Genomic DNA, 17896 nt, shown 5'->3' on the forward strand with positions numbered 1-17896 from the left:
ATAGAAATTAAGTGCTCATATGCGCTTTATGATCATATAAATCTGCATCATCTGACTCAGGAAGAGCCCCATGGAAATACAAAGCAGGCTTCTGCTTTCCCCAAAAGTCCCATCTGACTTTCCTGGTTTATTTATTGAAGCAGCAATGTAAAATAAGCAAGGAGTGGTATTTCTAAACAAAAAAGCACTGGTCAGAGGATTTACAATGTTACATATTTCCTCCCCCATGGCAGATGTGAACCCATCTTTCTGAAAGGGGCAGAGTCCTGGGCAGATACCTGGGTGGTGTCTTGCTTAAAGAAAAAAAAAAAAAGAAAAGAAAGAAAAAGAAAAAAATTAAAAGGCATCGATCACATTTTGGTCATTCCATTTGTTTCCACGAGGAGGAAAAATGTGGCAAGGCATGAGGGCCCATAGAGAAGGCTTTCTTTCCTGAGGTTAACCTGTAACACACTGGTAGAGGCTTCTCACTGGCTGCCCTGTTCCCAGGTACTGGCCCTGACCCCCGTATTCAACCTTTATTAAGGAATCAAAGACATATATTTAAATATATATGTCTAAAATATCAATCTGTTGCTTAAAATCCTATAATGGTACCCTCTAAAATGCTGTGATCTATAAGGCCCATGGTACATCGTCTACAAAGATGGCTGCCAACATTTCCTCCTATCCCTCTGCATTCATGCTGCTCCTCTCAAAGGGAGGTGGGATCTATTTCTCCTTTTCTAACTGAGCTTATCTTGTGACTTACTTTGGCCAACAGAATGTAGGGGGAAAGATGTCATGTGACTTCTGGGCTAATCCGTAAGAAGCTCTGCAGCTTCCATTTTTTGCTCTCTTCAGATACAGCTTCCATGTAAAGAACCTAGGCTACAGAATCTTGAGAGACCGTGTGAAAAGAAGAGAAACCCGGCCAGGGCCACCCCAGCTGAGGCCCCAGACATGTAAGTGAGGATCCTGGATCCTCCTGCCCCAGTGGAGCAGTACCAGTCTGTGCCACATGGAGTAGAGATGAGCCATCCCCAGAGACAGCTACCCCATTGGAGAATTGCAAGAAACAATCAATGGCTATTGTTTTAGGGTATGAAATTTGCAGCAGTTAGTTATGGAGCAACAGGTAACTGAAAACAAGGCCCTAAATGCCCTCCCTCCACTCTTTTTACCTCCTGCTTTCCTCATGAAGTCAGAGCTCTAGTCCTACAGAGCTACTTACACCTCAACAATGAGTTGTGGTCTTCTTTGCTGGCATTCCTTTGCATGTGTTATTACTCTTTCCAGAATGTTCATCCTGCCTTTATCAGTCTGACTCCTATTCATCTTTTAAGATTTGGCTTATATGTCACCCCCTTTAAGAAGTCTTACCTGTCCTCTCTGGGATGTTTCTCCTTTACTTCTACATCATTGTATTATAATTACTGATTTTACCCCCTTTTACCCTCTGCCAGACTATGAAGTCTGTATGATGTTCTTCACCGTATCTAGAGCTGGGCAATACCATTCAGAAGAAGTAGAAAATGAAGGGATTCAAAGATAGTGCAGAGATAGGCCTGGGCAACCCTGAACAGTTTTGTTGAATTGAAAGGTGATAAAAAAGACAGGCAGAGGTAAAGAGAAGTACCAGAATTATTTCAAAGGTTTTTAAGCCAGCCTAACAGAACTAAGATATCCACTAACAAAAATCGTGATAAGGAGTTGGTTTTAGTGCAAAGATAACAAATATTTTTGGTATATTGAATTTGAGCCACCAGATGAACTTCCAAATGATCCAGCAGTATTAGAAACAAGAGATAAGAGTTGGATAGGGAGGTCAACCAGGAGATAAATATGCAGAAGTTATACACCTAAGAGTGATGGCTAAAGTACTAGACATAGATAATATCGCCAAGGAAGGGAGAATGGGAGAGAGAATAAGAGGGCCTAGGAAAAATCCTCGAGGAACTCCCGGATTGGGGTTAGGGGAGAAAGAAGAGGCACATCATTGGAGTCAGAAGTGGTTAGAAGGCTAAGGGGAAAACCAGCATAGTTCTTGCTCTAAGAGAAACCAAGGAAGCAGAGCCTTTCACGGAGGAGGGAGTTGTAATATTGAATGTTCCTTAGAGGGTACGGAGAATGAGGACTGACAGAAGATGATCTGTAGTCAATGCTAGCCTTTGAAAGACCAGTTTTGGCACCGTGGAGAGCACCAGAGCAATACTGGTATCATGGAAACCAAGGGAACAGAGAATTTCACAGAGGGAATGGTTAACTATGACTAAGTAGACAGGAAGTGCTAAGATATAAAAGTTTTGACTTTGAAGAATTTTGAAGAATTCAAAGAATTCTTTGAAGAAGTTTGAGCTAGTCACCACAAAACACAATAATTATGCTAATAGTTAATAATGTATAAAATGATTAAAATTTTAATTTAGATGGACTCATGATTATCTTCTCACTGGGTCACTCTTGATTACTTGCATAATAACTTACATCCTTAAGTGGAAGAGAAATGGGGAGAGTTACAACTAATTGGTTGCTCCCAGTGCTGAGTACATCCACTGGAGCATACTGGGTATGGAGTATGTCTCCTTGGGAAAAGAAGGTTAAAAACTGCCATGATGTGGTAATTCCTACAGCTGATTAAATTACAACCATGGTATTCAAAAACTTTGCAATATCCTGTGCCTTTCCTGAACAAAACCAAGCCACCAAAAATGACTAGTTACTTATGTAAGAGAATAAAATTTCAGTCCTTCTGATGCATATGTACCAATATACTATAAAACAGCCATCTACAGGTCAGGCACTATATATGCAAAGATGAATAAGACACAGTCCTTGTCACTGGAGAGCTACTAACCAAGATTTTAGGACTGAGTTCCCAAATAACTTACTACAGAGTGAGACCAGTTAAGGAGAAATAACAATAATAATTCATATTTAATAAGTTTTCACTCTGTGCCAAGTCCTGGGCTTAGCTTTATATATACTATCTTATTTAATCCTCATAATAACTGAATGAGGCAGGTACTACTTTTGTATTTATTTCTCATAGAAATGTGCTGACACTGGGCACATTCTGAAAGCTTATGGTGCAATGAATCCACTTACCAGATAGTAATCTACTTTTTAGAGTTTTTAAAATACAGTATGATTACATTAGCATTTGAATTAATGACCTTTTAAATTCAAAGGGACTAAAGCAGTAGTCTCTTAATACAGAATGATAACTGGAAGACCAAAATATTTAGAAGTCTGTTTTCTAAATATTTTATACCTACCTATCTACTGCATATATCATTATACATTCACAGTATATATTTCTACTAATTTATACTATATAGATGTATAAATAAATATGTAGATATTTAGATGTTTTATAGATACACACATATATGCTATAAATCAAATTAATAAAAGTTATCTCAAAAAGCATTTTTTATTATCTAATAAATGTCATATATTATACTAGACACAGAATAATATGATGAATAAGCATGTGCCCAGATCTTAAGGAACTCAGTTTCAAGTAGAATAGGGCTGCCTACATAACTGCAGGTCCTAGTGAAAAATGAAAATACGGGGGCGCCTGGGTGGCTCAGTCGTTAAGCGTCTGCCTTCGGCTCAGGTCATGATCCCAGGGTCCTGGGATGGAGCCCAGCATTGGGCTCCCTGCTCAGCGGGAAGCCTGCTTCTCCCTCTCCCACTCCCCCTGCTTGTGTTCCCTCTCTCACTGTGTTTCTCTCTGTCAAATAAATAAAATCTTAAAAAAAAAATGAAAATGCAGTGTCCTTTGTTCAAAAAGCAGGGACAAGTGTGATTATAGGTACACACAAAGATCTCTCCCTCTCAACTTGTCTGTTTTTTTTTTTTGTTACTTTTTCAGCCCCCAACCCCCACAGCTCTGACAATGACCAATGTGTTCTATTTATCTATGTGCTTTTTTTTTTAAAGATTTTATTTATTTATCTGACAGAGAGACAGCAAGAGAGGGAACACAAGCAGGGGGAGTGGGAGAGGGAGAAGCAGGCTTCCCGCTGAGCAGGGAGCCTGATGAGGGGCTCGATCCCAGGACTCTGGGATCATGACCTGAGCGGAACGCAGACGCTTAACGACTGAGCCACTCAGGTGCCCCTCTATGTGCTTTTTTTTTTTAAGAAAAAAAAATCCACATATAAGAGAGATCATGCAGTGTTTGTCTTTCTCTGAGTTATATCATTTAGCATAATGCCCTTAAGATCCATCTCTGTGTCGCAAATGGCAATATGGTTGAATAATATGGCACACACCACCATATACACAGCACAATTTCTGTATCCACTCATCAATTGATAGATTATGGTTGTTTCCATATCTTGGCCATTGTAAATAACACTGCAGCGAACATGAACATGTTCAACGAACATGAACAATGTTTTCTAGTTAGTGTTTTTATTTTCTTCAGATAAATACCCAAAAGTGGAATTGCTGGATTACATGGGTAGTTCTATTCTTAATTTTTTTTTTGAAAACTTCCATACTGTTTTCCATAGTGGCTGTACCAATTTACATTCCAACCAACAGTGCACAAGTGTTTCCTCTTTTCCACATCTTTGTCAACACTTATTGTCTTTTTTTACAATAACCATTCTAATAGGTGTGAGGTGATATCTCACTGTGGTTTTGATTTGCATTTCCCTGATAATTAATGATGCCAAATATCTTTTCATATACCTGTTGGACGTCTTTATGTCTTCGGGAAAATGTCTATTTTGATCCTCTGTCCTTTTTTAAATTGGATTGTTTGTATTCTTGCCATTGAGGTTTTTTTTTTGTTTGTTTTTGTTTGTTTTGCTGTTGTTGTTTTGGCATTAAGTTTTATGAGTTTTTTATATATTTTGGATATTAGCCCCTTATCAGATATATGATTTGCAAATATTTTCTCCCATTCAGTAGGTTGTTTTTCAATTTGTTGATAGTTTTCTTTCCTGTGCAGAAGTTTTTTAGTGTAATATAGTCTCACTTCTTTTTACTTTTGCTGCTTCTGATTTTGGTGTCAGATTGAAAAAAATCATCACCAAGACCCATGTCAAGGGGCTTACTGCTTATGTTTTCTTCTAGGAGCTTTATGGTTTCAGGTTTTATGTTCAAGTCTTTAATGGATTTTGAGTTAACTTTTGTATAAGATAGTGGTCAAGTTTCATTCTTTTGCATGTGACTGTCCAATTTTCCCAGCACCATTTATTGAAGAGATTGTCCTTTCCCCATTGTATATTCTTGGCTCCTTTGGTGTAAATTAATTGACCATATATGCATTGGTTTATTTCTGAGTTTTCTATTCTGTTCCATTGATCTGTGTATTTGTCTTTATGCCAACACTATACTGCGTTAATTACTATAGCTTTGTAATAAAGTTTGAAATCAGGAAGCATGATGCCTCCAGCTTTGTTCTTTCTCAAGATTGCTTTGGCTATTGGTTTTTGTTTTTATTTTTTTGTGTGTGTGGCTCCATACAAATTTTAAAATTATTTGTTCTATTTCTTTGAAAAATGTCATTGGAATTTTGTAGGGAATGTACCAAATCTGTAGAGTGCCTTGGATAGTATGAACATTTTAACAGCACTGACTCTTCCAACCCAGAGCACAAAATATCTTTCCATTTATTTGTGTCTTCTTCAATTTCATTCATGTCTTACAGTTTTCAATACAGGTCTTTTACCTCCTTGGTTAAGTTTATTCCCAGGCATTTTATTGTTTTTGATACAATTGTAAGTGAGATTATTTTCTTTATTCTCTTTCTGATAGTTTGTTATTAATATAAAGAAATTAACAGATTTTGGTGTATTGATTTTGTAGCCTGCAATTTTACTGAATTCATTTATTAGTTGTAAGAGTTTTTGAGGTACTTTTTAGTGTTTTCTATATATAATATCATGTCATCTGCAAATAGTGACAGTTCTTTTCTAATTCAGATTCATTTGACTTCTTTTCTTGCCTAGTTACTTGGGCTAGGACTTCCAGTACTGCATAAATGAACATGGGAAGAGTTGGCATTCTCATCTTATTCTTCATCTTAGAAGAAATGCTTTTAGCTTTTCACCACTGAGTATGGTGTTAGCTGTGGGCTTGTCACATATGGCTTTTATTATGTTGAGGATACCCACTTTGCTGAGAGTTTTTATCATAAAAGGATGCTGAATTTTGTCTAATGCTTTTTCTGCATCTACTAAAATGATCATATGATTTTTCTCCTTCATTTTGTTAATGTGGTGTATCAAACTGACTGATTTGCAGATGTTGAGCCGCCCCTGAATTCCTGGAATAAATCCCACTTGATCATGGTATACGATCCTTTGAATGTATTGTTAAATTTGGTTTGCTAACATTGTGTTAAGGATTTCTGCATCTATGTTAATAGGGATATTGGCTCTTATCTTTTTTTTCTTGTCATGTCCTTGTCTGGTCTGATATGAAGATAATGTTGGCCTCATAAAATGAGTTTGGAAGAGTTCCCTCCTCTTCTATCGTTTGGAAGAGCTTGAGCAAGGATTGGTTTAATTCTTCTTTGAACGTTTGATTCAATTTACCAGTGAGGTCATCTGGTCCTGGACTTTTGTTTGTTGGGGGGTTTTGATTACTGATTCAATCTCCTTACTAGTAATTGGCCTGTTCAGATTTTCTATTTCATCGTGACCCAATCTTGGTAGGTTGTATGTTTCTAGGAATTTGTCCAGTTTTCTAGTTTGTCCAGTTTGTTGGCATATAATTGTTCACAGCAGTCTCTTATGATCCTTTGTATTTCTGTGGTATCAGTTGTAAAATCTCTTTCATGTCTAAATTTATTTAAGTCCTCTGTCCTTTTTTCTTCATGAGTATAATTAAAGGCTTGTCAATTTTGTTTATCTTCTCAAAGAACTAGCTCTTAGTTTCACTGATTTTCTCTATTACCTTTTTAGTCTCTATTTCATTTATTTCTGTTCTAATCTTTATTCCCTTCCTTTCTTTCCTTTCTTTCCTTCAAGTGTGTTTTTCTTTTTCTGGTTCTTGAGGTGTAAAGTTAGGTTGTTTGTATGAAAGTTTTCTTTTCTGAAATATTTTTTAAAAGTTGTTTGAGGTAGGCATTTGTTGCCATGAACTTCCTTTTTAGAACAGCTTTTGCTGCATCCCACAAACTTCAGTATGTATGTTTCTGTTTTCATTTGCTTCAAGGTATTTTTTTACTTCTCTATTTCTCCAATGATACATTGGTTGTTCAGCAGTATCTTGTTTAATTTCCACATATTTGTGAATTTTCCAATTTTCTTCATATGAATAATTTCTAGTTTCATACTACTGTGGTCAGAAAAGATGCTTGATATGATTTCAATCTTCTTAAATTTATTAAGACTTGTTTTGTGGCCTAACATATCATCTATCTTGAAAAATGTTCTAATTGTTGGGGCATCTGGGTGGCTCAGTCGTTAAGCATCTGCCTTCAGCTCAGGTCATGATCCCAGGGTTCTGGGATTGAGCCCCACATCGGGCTCCCTGCTCCACGGGAAGTCTGCTTCTCCCTCTCCCACTCCCCCTGCTTGTGTTCCCTCTCTCACTGTCTCTTTCTCTGTCAAATAAATAAATAAAATCTTTAAAAAAAATGTTCTAATTGCACTGGAGAATAATGTGTATTCTGTCACTTTTGGATGATATGTTCCATATATATAATATATATAATATATACATAGTCCATCTGATCTAATGTGTTGCTTAAGATAAATATTTTCTTATTGATTTTCTCCTGTGGATATTCCATCCATTGATGTAAGTGGGGTATTAGAATCCCCTACTATTATTATACTGTTGCCTATTTCTCCCTTTAGGTCTATTAATATTTGTTTTATATATTTAGGTACTCCTATGTTGGGTGCATAAATATTTATTTACAAATGCTATATCCTCTTATTGAATTGACCACTTTATTATTATGTAATGCCCATTTTGGGGTCTTATTATAGTCTGGTTTAGATTCTATTTCGTCTGATAGAAGTATAGCTACTTCAGCTTTCTTGTGGTTTCCATTTGCATGGAATATCTTTTTCTATCTCTTCACTTTCAGTCTGTGTGTGTCCTTATATCTAAAGTGAGTCCCTTGTAGGCAACATAAAAATGGGTCTTTTTTTTATCCAATCAGCCACCTAATGTCTTTTGACTGGAGAATTGAGTCTATTTGCATTTAAAGTAATTATTTTTTTTAAGATTTTATTTATTTGACACAGAGAGAGAGAGAGAGTGCATGCACAAGTAGGCAGAGTGGCAGGCAGAAGGAGAGGGAGAGGGGGAAGCAGGATCCCTCACCGAGCAGAGAGCCTAACACGGGACTCGATCCCAGGACCCTGTGGTCATGAGCTGAGCCGAAGGCAAACACTTAACCAACTGAGCCACCCAGGTGCCCCTAAAGTAATTATTGATAGGTATGCACTTATTGCCATTTTGTTAATTGTTTACTGGCTGTTTTTGCAGTTCTCTTTTTTTCTTTTTCTCTTGCTCTCTTCCTTTGTGGTTTGATGACTTTCTGTGTATGCTTATATTCCTCTCTCTTTATCTTTTGTATATTTACTATAGGTTTTTGCTTTGTGGTTATCATTAGGCTTACATAAAACAGCCTATTAAAGATATTACTATTTTATAGAGAATTAAATTTTTATAGTTAAGCAAACTGATGCTTAGAGGGGTTAAGCAACCAGCTCAAGATCACAGAGCTAGCATGGGGAAGAGTTTAGATGGAAACTAGGTTATATGACCCCAAAACCCAATTTCTTAATTACTATGCTACACCACCATTATGCTGCAAAAAACCCCCCAAAAACCAAAACCAACCAACAAACAAAAAAACCACTCTTTGTCCTCACAAAAGCACAGAGCACAGTGCTAGAAACATTTGCTGGGTTCTAGAAGTATTCTGGGGACAGTAAAGGCAAAAAAAGCCAGCCAGACTGACTAATGAAAATTCTTCCACCAAGACCTGTGTAATGTATGCCTTTTAACAGAAGGTCAACACAGGCTTATTCTAGTTTCTTCAGCCAAACGAAACAGCAAATCTGCAGTAATTAATTTCTGTTTTTAATTAGTGACCATGTCATTTAGCTGCTTTGATATGATTTGATACAACATGCAAATTATTGTTTTATCTGTCATGCTAATAAACATGACTTGTAAAACAGAAAGGAATGGAAGGAGCCTTTTATCAGATTAGTTCATGAGTTCTTTCCCAACTGTATGAAGCTAGATTCTGTAGCTATTGTAGTTTACACATCTGAGCTAAATTATTAGAGTCACCAAAGCAAAATAAGTAAATAAATAAAAACATAAATAAACCTAAATGTGGACCTAGATAGTAAATTCTGCTAATTCTGCCTCCCCACCCCTGCCATCTTCCTCTCATCAAATTCTCTTTTGTTGTCTTTAAGCGCAGGACAAATCCTTTCCGTGATTTGTTTCACAGAATGTCCTCCCTAACACTCTTCTGTAGGAACTTTTCAGTTCACTTGTTATTGCCTTATCATTCTGAACTATGTTTTTTTTTTTTTTTTTGCATAGTTAACCACCACAATAGATCTGTGGTCCCTTCACCTAACTCTTCATAATCTGAAGACCCATCTTCTCCAGAAAACCTCGTTTTGGCTACTCCCTGCTCCCCAAGGCTGAGTTAAGTGTCCTCATTTGTATGCTCCTATCTCTATTTGTACTCACCAAATTGTGTAACTCATAGCTCTTGAAAAGAAGGGAATGTATTCTATTAATTTCTGTGTTCCTGGTGCCTTGAGGATTGCTGGATTGAAAGGAAATAGATGCTCAATAAATACAGAATGAATGAATAAACAGGTTTATGAGTGAACAAATATTTATAAATGAAAAAGGGCAAAGTCTTAGAAGATTTGAAAGAGGGCTGCTTACCTTACCTTGAAAAACTACTAACTTTGAAAGACAAAACCAACCTTGTTTTTACTGTATTGCATCTTCCAGTTAGACACTGAGTTAATAAGCTATTTTCTGTTGCCTTTCTGAACAAGCCTGGTAAGGTGCTATCTTGCAAAAATGATGCTAAATATGGTGCTGGGTGGAATTCTGCACAGGGAGCTGCTCGTTATTCATGCAATATATAGAATAACACACCAGATGCATTCTAACATAGGAAACAGAGGTCCTATAATTTTAGTAGCAGAAATTGAGAAGAGACTATGATACATACTTTCATCTTCTTTGTTTATGCATTTAAAAGGACATCCTATCCACTTTAAATTCAGAATGACTAGACAATGAAAAATGCATGAGTCTCAGGAAAAATAGTGCTGCTGGGAGCTGAATACCTATTATAATACAGCTTATATTCATAAAGACTGACATAACCATTATCACAAGCACTTTATTCTGTTAAAGAAATAGACTTTAGGACCTTGTGAATAACCTTGTTACAAATTAGATATTCAAAATAATAAGATTTAAAATAAAACATGAACTGAATCTTGTTTTCTTCCCCCAGTTATAAGAATACGTTCTTTCAAAAGGGTATGGAAAATTTCAACATAGTGTTATATAATCATATCACTTTGTAATTCTTTGGCATGAGAGTGAAATAATTATGTTATCATCTTGAATCAGAGCACATCAACCTTTCTGTAGAGACATCTTCATTCTGATAACTATTCGCAGGCAAGCCATGATAGATTTGGGTCAGCATATGAGTTCAGATATACATACATAGAGAACACTTAAGTAAACTCCCTTGACTAAAAACAATTTCACTTGAACATGGGAGAAACATGTGTTTTACTATGTTCTTTGAAAAGATTCATGTTTTCAGAAGTAAGGACATTGGCTTCTTGAAGTTCTTTGCTGAAAGGTTTTATCACATTTAAGTATTAATTAGACTTCTGTGTAAGAAGATCACTAGGCAAGAAGCAAATATACATATCCACAGATTTAACATTAATTGGAGTGTCTTTGCTTCAAATTCTATATTCATGGAATTTAATCTATTCTCTGATTCTGTGGTATCAGGTTTTTGTTTTTGTTTTTGTTTTTAGAGGAAACCAAGTAAGCCACAAAAAGCCCTCCTAAATGATATTTCAGTGAATCTATGAGGCAAGGCAAAGTGTAGGAGACATTTTAAACTCTAGTATGAGAGGATGGGTCACAACTGTGCATATAAATTGTATGTCGTATAACTACAGATGTGGCACAGAAGAGTGTAAAAGCACCAAATACGGATTTGTAAGCTTCTGGCTCTTGAGTTCCACTAATTAAGCTCCATAATCTTGGGCATCTTCTACATTGGGCTTCGGTTCCTTCTTATACAAAGAGTATATTATAACTGGTGAATGGCTAGACACCTCTTATGCTCTCCCTTCAAATCCTCTTGGTCTGACCAACCTCCAAGGTCTCTGGTCACTTATTCTAGCTCCCGTGGTAACTCCACCAATTGTGCACAGACTACAACCAACATTATGTAGATTGAACCCAGTGGCCCAATGCCTCGTGCCCATTCTGTATACCTTGTGCCTTCTACCCTGGAGATTCCACATTGATGTTGAGGGCCAGACCTTGTGAGGATCTGCTTACTGCCCGCTCATCAGCAACCGGAAAGTGCAGGAGAATTACTGTACCTCACCACTAGAAACTACAGCAGACAGGTCCATTCTTCTTTCTTCCTCCCTTAGACAGACTGTCCTAAGAAGCAGTCACTTCTTCAGGTTCTCTGAAGAGGTCCTGCCTCACAAGATGCTCTGCTGGGTACTCCTTGTATTGTCTTTCCTCCATCTGTTCTTCATGCCTGCTCTCTGGGATTGCCGGCTTTAAATAAAAAGTAGCAGCACATAAACCTCTGCTTTCTGGGTAACTCAGGCTAAGATAATTAGCTTTATATTTCCTTCTATTCCATGATTCTGATTTACTTTTAGAAGATGCTGGTGTATAATCATCAACTCTTAAAGTTGGTATCTTTGATCTTAAAGTCCATTCCTTTTGTGTATTTCATTAAACTCTTTTGGTAGCTGAGTTACCAGGAATGTTTGCTATTTATTATGTGCAAACTCTGTGAGTTATGTGATTAGCAACTGAGAAATAAATCAGTTAGTAGCATTTGCCAAGGCATGCTAAGTCCAGGTTATGAGAAAGGAATGTTTGGCCCCTACCTCCCAGAAGCTTAGAGAGACATGGAACTAAATAAGTGAAACTATCTAAATAGAGAAAATAAAAATACCTATATACTCAAGTAGGTTTATATAAAATTGCTTGAAGTGATTCGGATAATTTTAACCTTAAAATGAGACAAAGAAAATTGGAAGGGTTTCATGGAGAACATGGTTTTGAGTTTTTTTATTTGTTTGTTTTAAATAATGGAAGAGATGTAATTTGGTATTGAGAAATTGGCATGCCATCTCAGGAAACAGAATGCTGTGCTGTCTCAGAAGCAGAGACTGATACATAGAATCAATCACTTGGCTTATCAGTGAGAATCATAATAGCAGAGATGGATAAAGATGGGTAAGCAGCAGAGGAACCTACAGCATGGGATAGAGTTTTAATTCAGTAGGAGTTGTTCTTTGGAAATTCTGAGCAAGAGAAATGAAATAAGCTCTTGCTACAATGTCCCCAAATTTCTCTGCTCATTCCCTTAGAACCAAATCCTGCTTTTATTATGGGGAAAAAATTTCAGTAAGAGGCAAGTTTGAAGAACCAGATCTCTTTGTGTAAGTGTGACACACTGAAAGTCCATTAGCTTCAAATCCACAGTGACCTGGGCATGCTAGACACACCTTTCATCCTAACATTGCAAAGCTACAGTCTTGTAATACTTGCTTCTTCAAATCATTAGCATGGCTTTCCATGCATCTTTCAATACCATCTGCCGACAGAAGAATTGTTTTAGTCTGTTGCCACTTGTTTTTCTTGTGTTTTATAGTTATTTCTACAGTGATAGGAAGAATTTCTCCAGTAGTATAAGGATTTTGATCATTTATTTACTAATAAGTAAGAAATATCAATCGAGGCTAACTAAACAATTATTACATTTAATGGAATTTTTAAGAGTAATGGATTGATGACTTTAACATAACCCCCCCAGCAAAACTGCAAAAGTTATATTTATGTTGTGAGTTGTTTAGTTTTTACTTGTTTGCTAATATTGTGTCAGGTAATATCTTAAGGCACAATGTACACTTAGAGTGAAGCCCATCTCTAATAAATGTGGAAGCAAGTTCATATTTGAAATTATCTTATTGACATTACAAATTCTGGTTGATATTTTTGTTTCATATGATTAGATTTCATTATGTTTGTTTTATTTTGCAATGTGGTTAATGAAGAAAGGTCAGAGAGAAGTTTCAATTGAGTAAATTTTTTCTTGTTTATTTCTGGAACATTTTGGTATGATCTTTGACTCTTAGGTTTTGTGTGGAAATAGTTTGTGAAATTTAGTTGCTGAGTGATATACACTAAATCCTTTAACTAGATCCACATAAACAGAGTGAAGTCAGGGGGCTACCGTGAAACCCCTCTGAAAGCAGAACATCCACTCTTCTGTCAAAGAATCTCATACCTTAAGTGAGTTGACCCTCTAAAGAAGCCAGTTACAAGGGTGCCTGGGTGGCTCAGTCGGTTAAGCGTCTGCCTTCAGCTCAAGTCATGACCCAGGGTCCCTGGATGGAGCCCTGCATCGGGATCCCTGCTCAGTGGGAGGTGGGGGGAGCTGCTTCTCCTTCTGCCCCTCACCCCACTCTCGTGCTCTCTCTCCCAAATAAATAAATAAAATCTTTAAAAAAGATAAAGAAGCCAGTCACAGAAGACCACACATTATATGATTCCTTTTATATGAAATGTCCAGAATTGGCAAATCTACAGAGATAGGAAGTAGAGAGCTGGTTGCTTAGGGCTGGGAGGATGGGGAGATAGGTTTTAGCTAAAGAGTATGGAGTTTCTTTTTGAGGTGATGAAATGTTCTAAAATTGTGCTGCTAGTTGCACATCTCTGTATATTAAATACTGATATACTAAAAACCATTGAATTGTACACTTTAAATAAGTGGATTGTATGGTATGTGAATTACATCTCAGTAAAGCTGTTATTAAAAAGAAAGAAAGAATGAAGGGAGAGAGGAAGGAGTAAAATAGAAAAGTGAAAAAGAAAAGAAAAATAAAATTACACAGCAGGGAAAAAGAAAATTCAACCATTTCATCTACAAATTGAGTGATTGTGCCAGGGTCAATTTATACATTAAAAATTAGTCAAGCTTGGGGCGCCTGGGTGGCTCAGTTGGTTAAGCGACTGCCTTCAGCTCAGGTCATGATCCTGGAGTCCCGGGATCGAGTCCCACGTCGGGCTCCCTGCTCAGCAGGGAGTCTGCTTCTCCCTCTGACCCTCTTCCCTCTCGTGTTCTCTGTCTCTCATTCTCTCTCTCTCAAATAAATAAATAAAATCTTTTTAAAAAATTAGTCAAGCTTAATTACATTCTTATTTTTTTCTATGTATAAAATAAAGATTTTTTTCTTTTAAATATAACATGATGGCAAAGTTTTCTTCCTGGATCCCAGGGAATCATCTCGTATTATCCCTTGAAATGTGTACTCTCACTTTTATTGACTTAAAAGGTAAGTTTTCAATCATTAGCTTGGAAGGTAAGAACATTTGTCATCTTCCTCCAGAGATTCAGCATGGTGTCATAAAATAAGAACATGCTTTGAAAATGGATTTGGATCTTGCCTCTGACACTTATCACTGAGACTCATTTTGTTCATCTGTAAAGTCGGGATAATAATGCCTACCTCACAGGACTGTCATAACCACTAAATGAGACAGTTTTTGCAACTGTCTCTCTACTACAGTATCTGGCTCATGGTAAATGCCTAGAATCATAGCTCCTATTAACTTTTGGTACATTTTAGAAGTACCCATACTCATACTGACTGCTTAAACCTATCTGTAAGATTGAATTATACATTTAGAAAAAACTAGAGAAAATGTTGCTAACGTGCATCTCAGATTTATTTCCACAAGTTCTGACTAGTGCTTTTACTCCCAAATTTGGAAAATTTAAAGGATTTCTGACCTTTAGAAATCGGGGAAGGTAAACAAAAAAGAAATGAGGAATATTTATTTATTTAAGATTTTATTTATTTATTTGAGAGAGAGTGAGTAAAAGAGAGCATGAGAGGGGAGAGGGTCAGAGGGAGAAGCAGGTTGCCCACTGAGCAGGGAGCCAGATGTGGGACGCCGGGATCGTGACCTGAGCTGAAGGCAGTCACTTAACCAACTGTGCCACCCAGGTGTCCCCACATGAGGAATATTTAAAGAGTCTTACCTGACATGACAATTATGAAACTAACAGATATTATTTTTAATAGGAATTTCGACTTGACCTTCTCACACTTGCTAATAACATCTTCTTGAAGAATAGAAAAGAGATGACGATATTTTTGGGCCAGTGGTGTTACTGTTTTTTTTCTTTATGCATTTTTAAATGACTTTGACATTTTTCATTACAAAATGCTTTTAACTTTGCATTTTTAATTATGTTAGTGAACCCTGACACCAAATAGCAAACATTTAACTCTAAAATCTACTGAATAAATAAAAACAAAGAAAGTATACAAGTGGACTGGTGACTCACTTTCTTTCAAAATAAAGACTCATGTCAAATTCCATTATTTTGTCACATATTTATCAAATTTGTATGCATGCAGTATAGTGTATGTGAAGTAGAGAAAATTGGGAAAATTAGATTCCACTAAGTGCTGAACTTCTCTGCCCACAATTAAAATCTGCTTGAAAAATGTATAATCAACTGAGATCATCAATTATGCCTTTTACTTGGAAGAATATGCAGGGAACTCAGGATAAAAAGGTAGGGAAGCCAGGCCTCATTTTACAAGACAAATATATCTGGCTTTTGCTTTCAAGTCATAAAAGGATTTTCTGAATGGAAGCTAGCTGACATTTTTTTTTTCATCATTCTTTGCATCAAAAGATGACTCCAATTGCCCCTTTACAAGGATCTGATGATAAAGTCTCAGGACTTCTGATAGCCTGCCTTGAAAAACAACTCAAAATGACACCAAAATCCAATTTTTGCATCATGAGCTAGACACAATTTATTTTAGAGGAAAAGGTTTTGTGTAAGAATAAAAATTGGGTATTTATCATAATTAAATATTATGACTGAAAAGAAATTTAACCTGTTGAAATTTCTACTGTAGGAATGTTCTAACAGAAAAAAAAATCTAATATTGTCACTCTTGCTTCAGGGTTAGAGGAAAAGGCAGTTAGAAGGAAGGGATGTCTTTTTTTTTTTTTTTCTATTTTTTTAAATTTTTATTGTTGTTAATCACCATACATTACATCACTAGTTTTTAATGTAGTGTTCCATGATGCATTGTTTGTGCATAACACCCAGTGCCCCATGCAGAATGTGCCCTCTTTAATACCCATCACCAGGCTAACCCATCCCCCCACCCGCCTCCCCTCTAGAACCCTCAGTTTGTTTTTCAGAGTCCATCATCTCTCATGGTTCATCTTCCCCTCCGATTTCCCCCCTTTCATTCTTCCCCTCCTGCTATCTTCTTCTTTTTTTTTTCTTAACATATATGGCATTATTTGTTTCAGAGGTACAGATCCGTGATTCAACAGTCTTGCACAATTCACAGCACTCGCCATAGCACATACCCTCCCCAATGTCTATCACCCAGCCACCCCATCCCTCCCACCCCACCCCCACTCCAGCAACCCTCAGTTTGTTTCCTGAGATTAAGAATTCCTCATATCAGTGAGGTCATATGATACATGTCTTTCTCTGATTGACTTATTTCACTCAGCATAACACCCTCCAGTTCCATCCATGTCGTTGCAAATGGCAAGATCTCATTCCTTTTGATGGCTGCATAATATTCCATTGTGTATATATACCACATAGGAAGGGATGTCTTTAAGTGGGAAATCCCAAAAGGCTCACAGCTGCCTTTAAGATGGAAAAGGATAGAAAGACACATGGGAGAGAAAGCTCCTGAGACAGGGCAACCTAAGGAGGATTTTTAAAGACTCGGTGGGGGATGAGGGCTGGTAAAGAAAAAAAGAACAAAATTTAATTGATGAATTTGTTAAGACAACTCAGGTTGGTTCATGAGGTATAAAATGTCCCAACTTTTTAAAACCTACCAAGACTAAGCATTGTGGTAAAAACATCAGGTCAAACAAAAATATCAGGCAGATTACAAACCAAAAGTGCCATCGTGAATTTTTTATTCTGAAAAGGAGTGGTCTCATTAAATTCACGTTCTCTGTAAAAGACATGAGCCTGTTCATACAAGTGGAGCCGCTCCCAAGGCTATTGACTGAAGACCAGTGTCTAGTCCTCAAGTTGTGGGAACCCACTGACACTTTTTGAAGAACGAAGCAAAGAATAATGAAGGGTTGCTTTTAGTAAACATAAGTTGTATGCTCACCATTCTCCTACTTGAGCAAATCTGTGAGATAATCCGTTAACATGACAGGGTGCCTTTTGGTATACCTGATGGTGCAATGCAGTCCCCAGAGTGAGAAGGGACGTGGCCCAGTGCCTTCTGAACTTGCACCAGGGCTTCACTCTGGTCTGCCTTGGTACAGCCACCCTTTCATAATGTGGACTGCTGGGGAAAGCCATCACTTACTTGCCTCCAGTGAAAACCATTTACAAACCACCTTTCCTTCCTTTTCTTTTATGTCAAGACTTGGGTAAATCCAAGGACTTTCAGAGATTGAACACACTTCACCTAGCTCACTTGCTTACCTATTAAGGTCTGCGACGATGTTTCCAAACTGTCCAAAACACAGAGGGCATCTAATGAGTATGTGGCAAAATACCAAGAGAGAACATTAAGATTTTGTCTTTCAAATTTAAAGAAAGGAAAAAGGCCTCATTCAATGTTTTGGGGTGGCT

The 17896-nt window shown here is 37.0% G+C and overlaps 1 protein-coding gene across 1 annotated transcript in view; it reads right to left on the minus strand.

Annotated features, from left to right (window-relative positions):
* Positions 1 to 17896, minus strand: part of SLC35F1 (solute carrier family 35 member F1) — a 383792-nt gene that overhangs the window by 146003 nt on the left and 219893 nt on the right. The gene's annotated exons all lie outside the window — the stretch shown is intronic.

Source organism: Eumetopias jubatus, unplaced genomic scaffold (genome assembly GCF_037043125.1).
Source record: "Eumetopias jubatus isolate StellerSeaLion01/CBP00866 unplaced genomic scaffold, mEumJub1_p1.0 scaffold_6, whole genome shotgun sequence".
NCBI classification, from domain to species: Eukaryota; Metazoa; Chordata; class Mammalia; order Carnivora; family Otariidae; genus Eumetopias; species Eumetopias jubatus.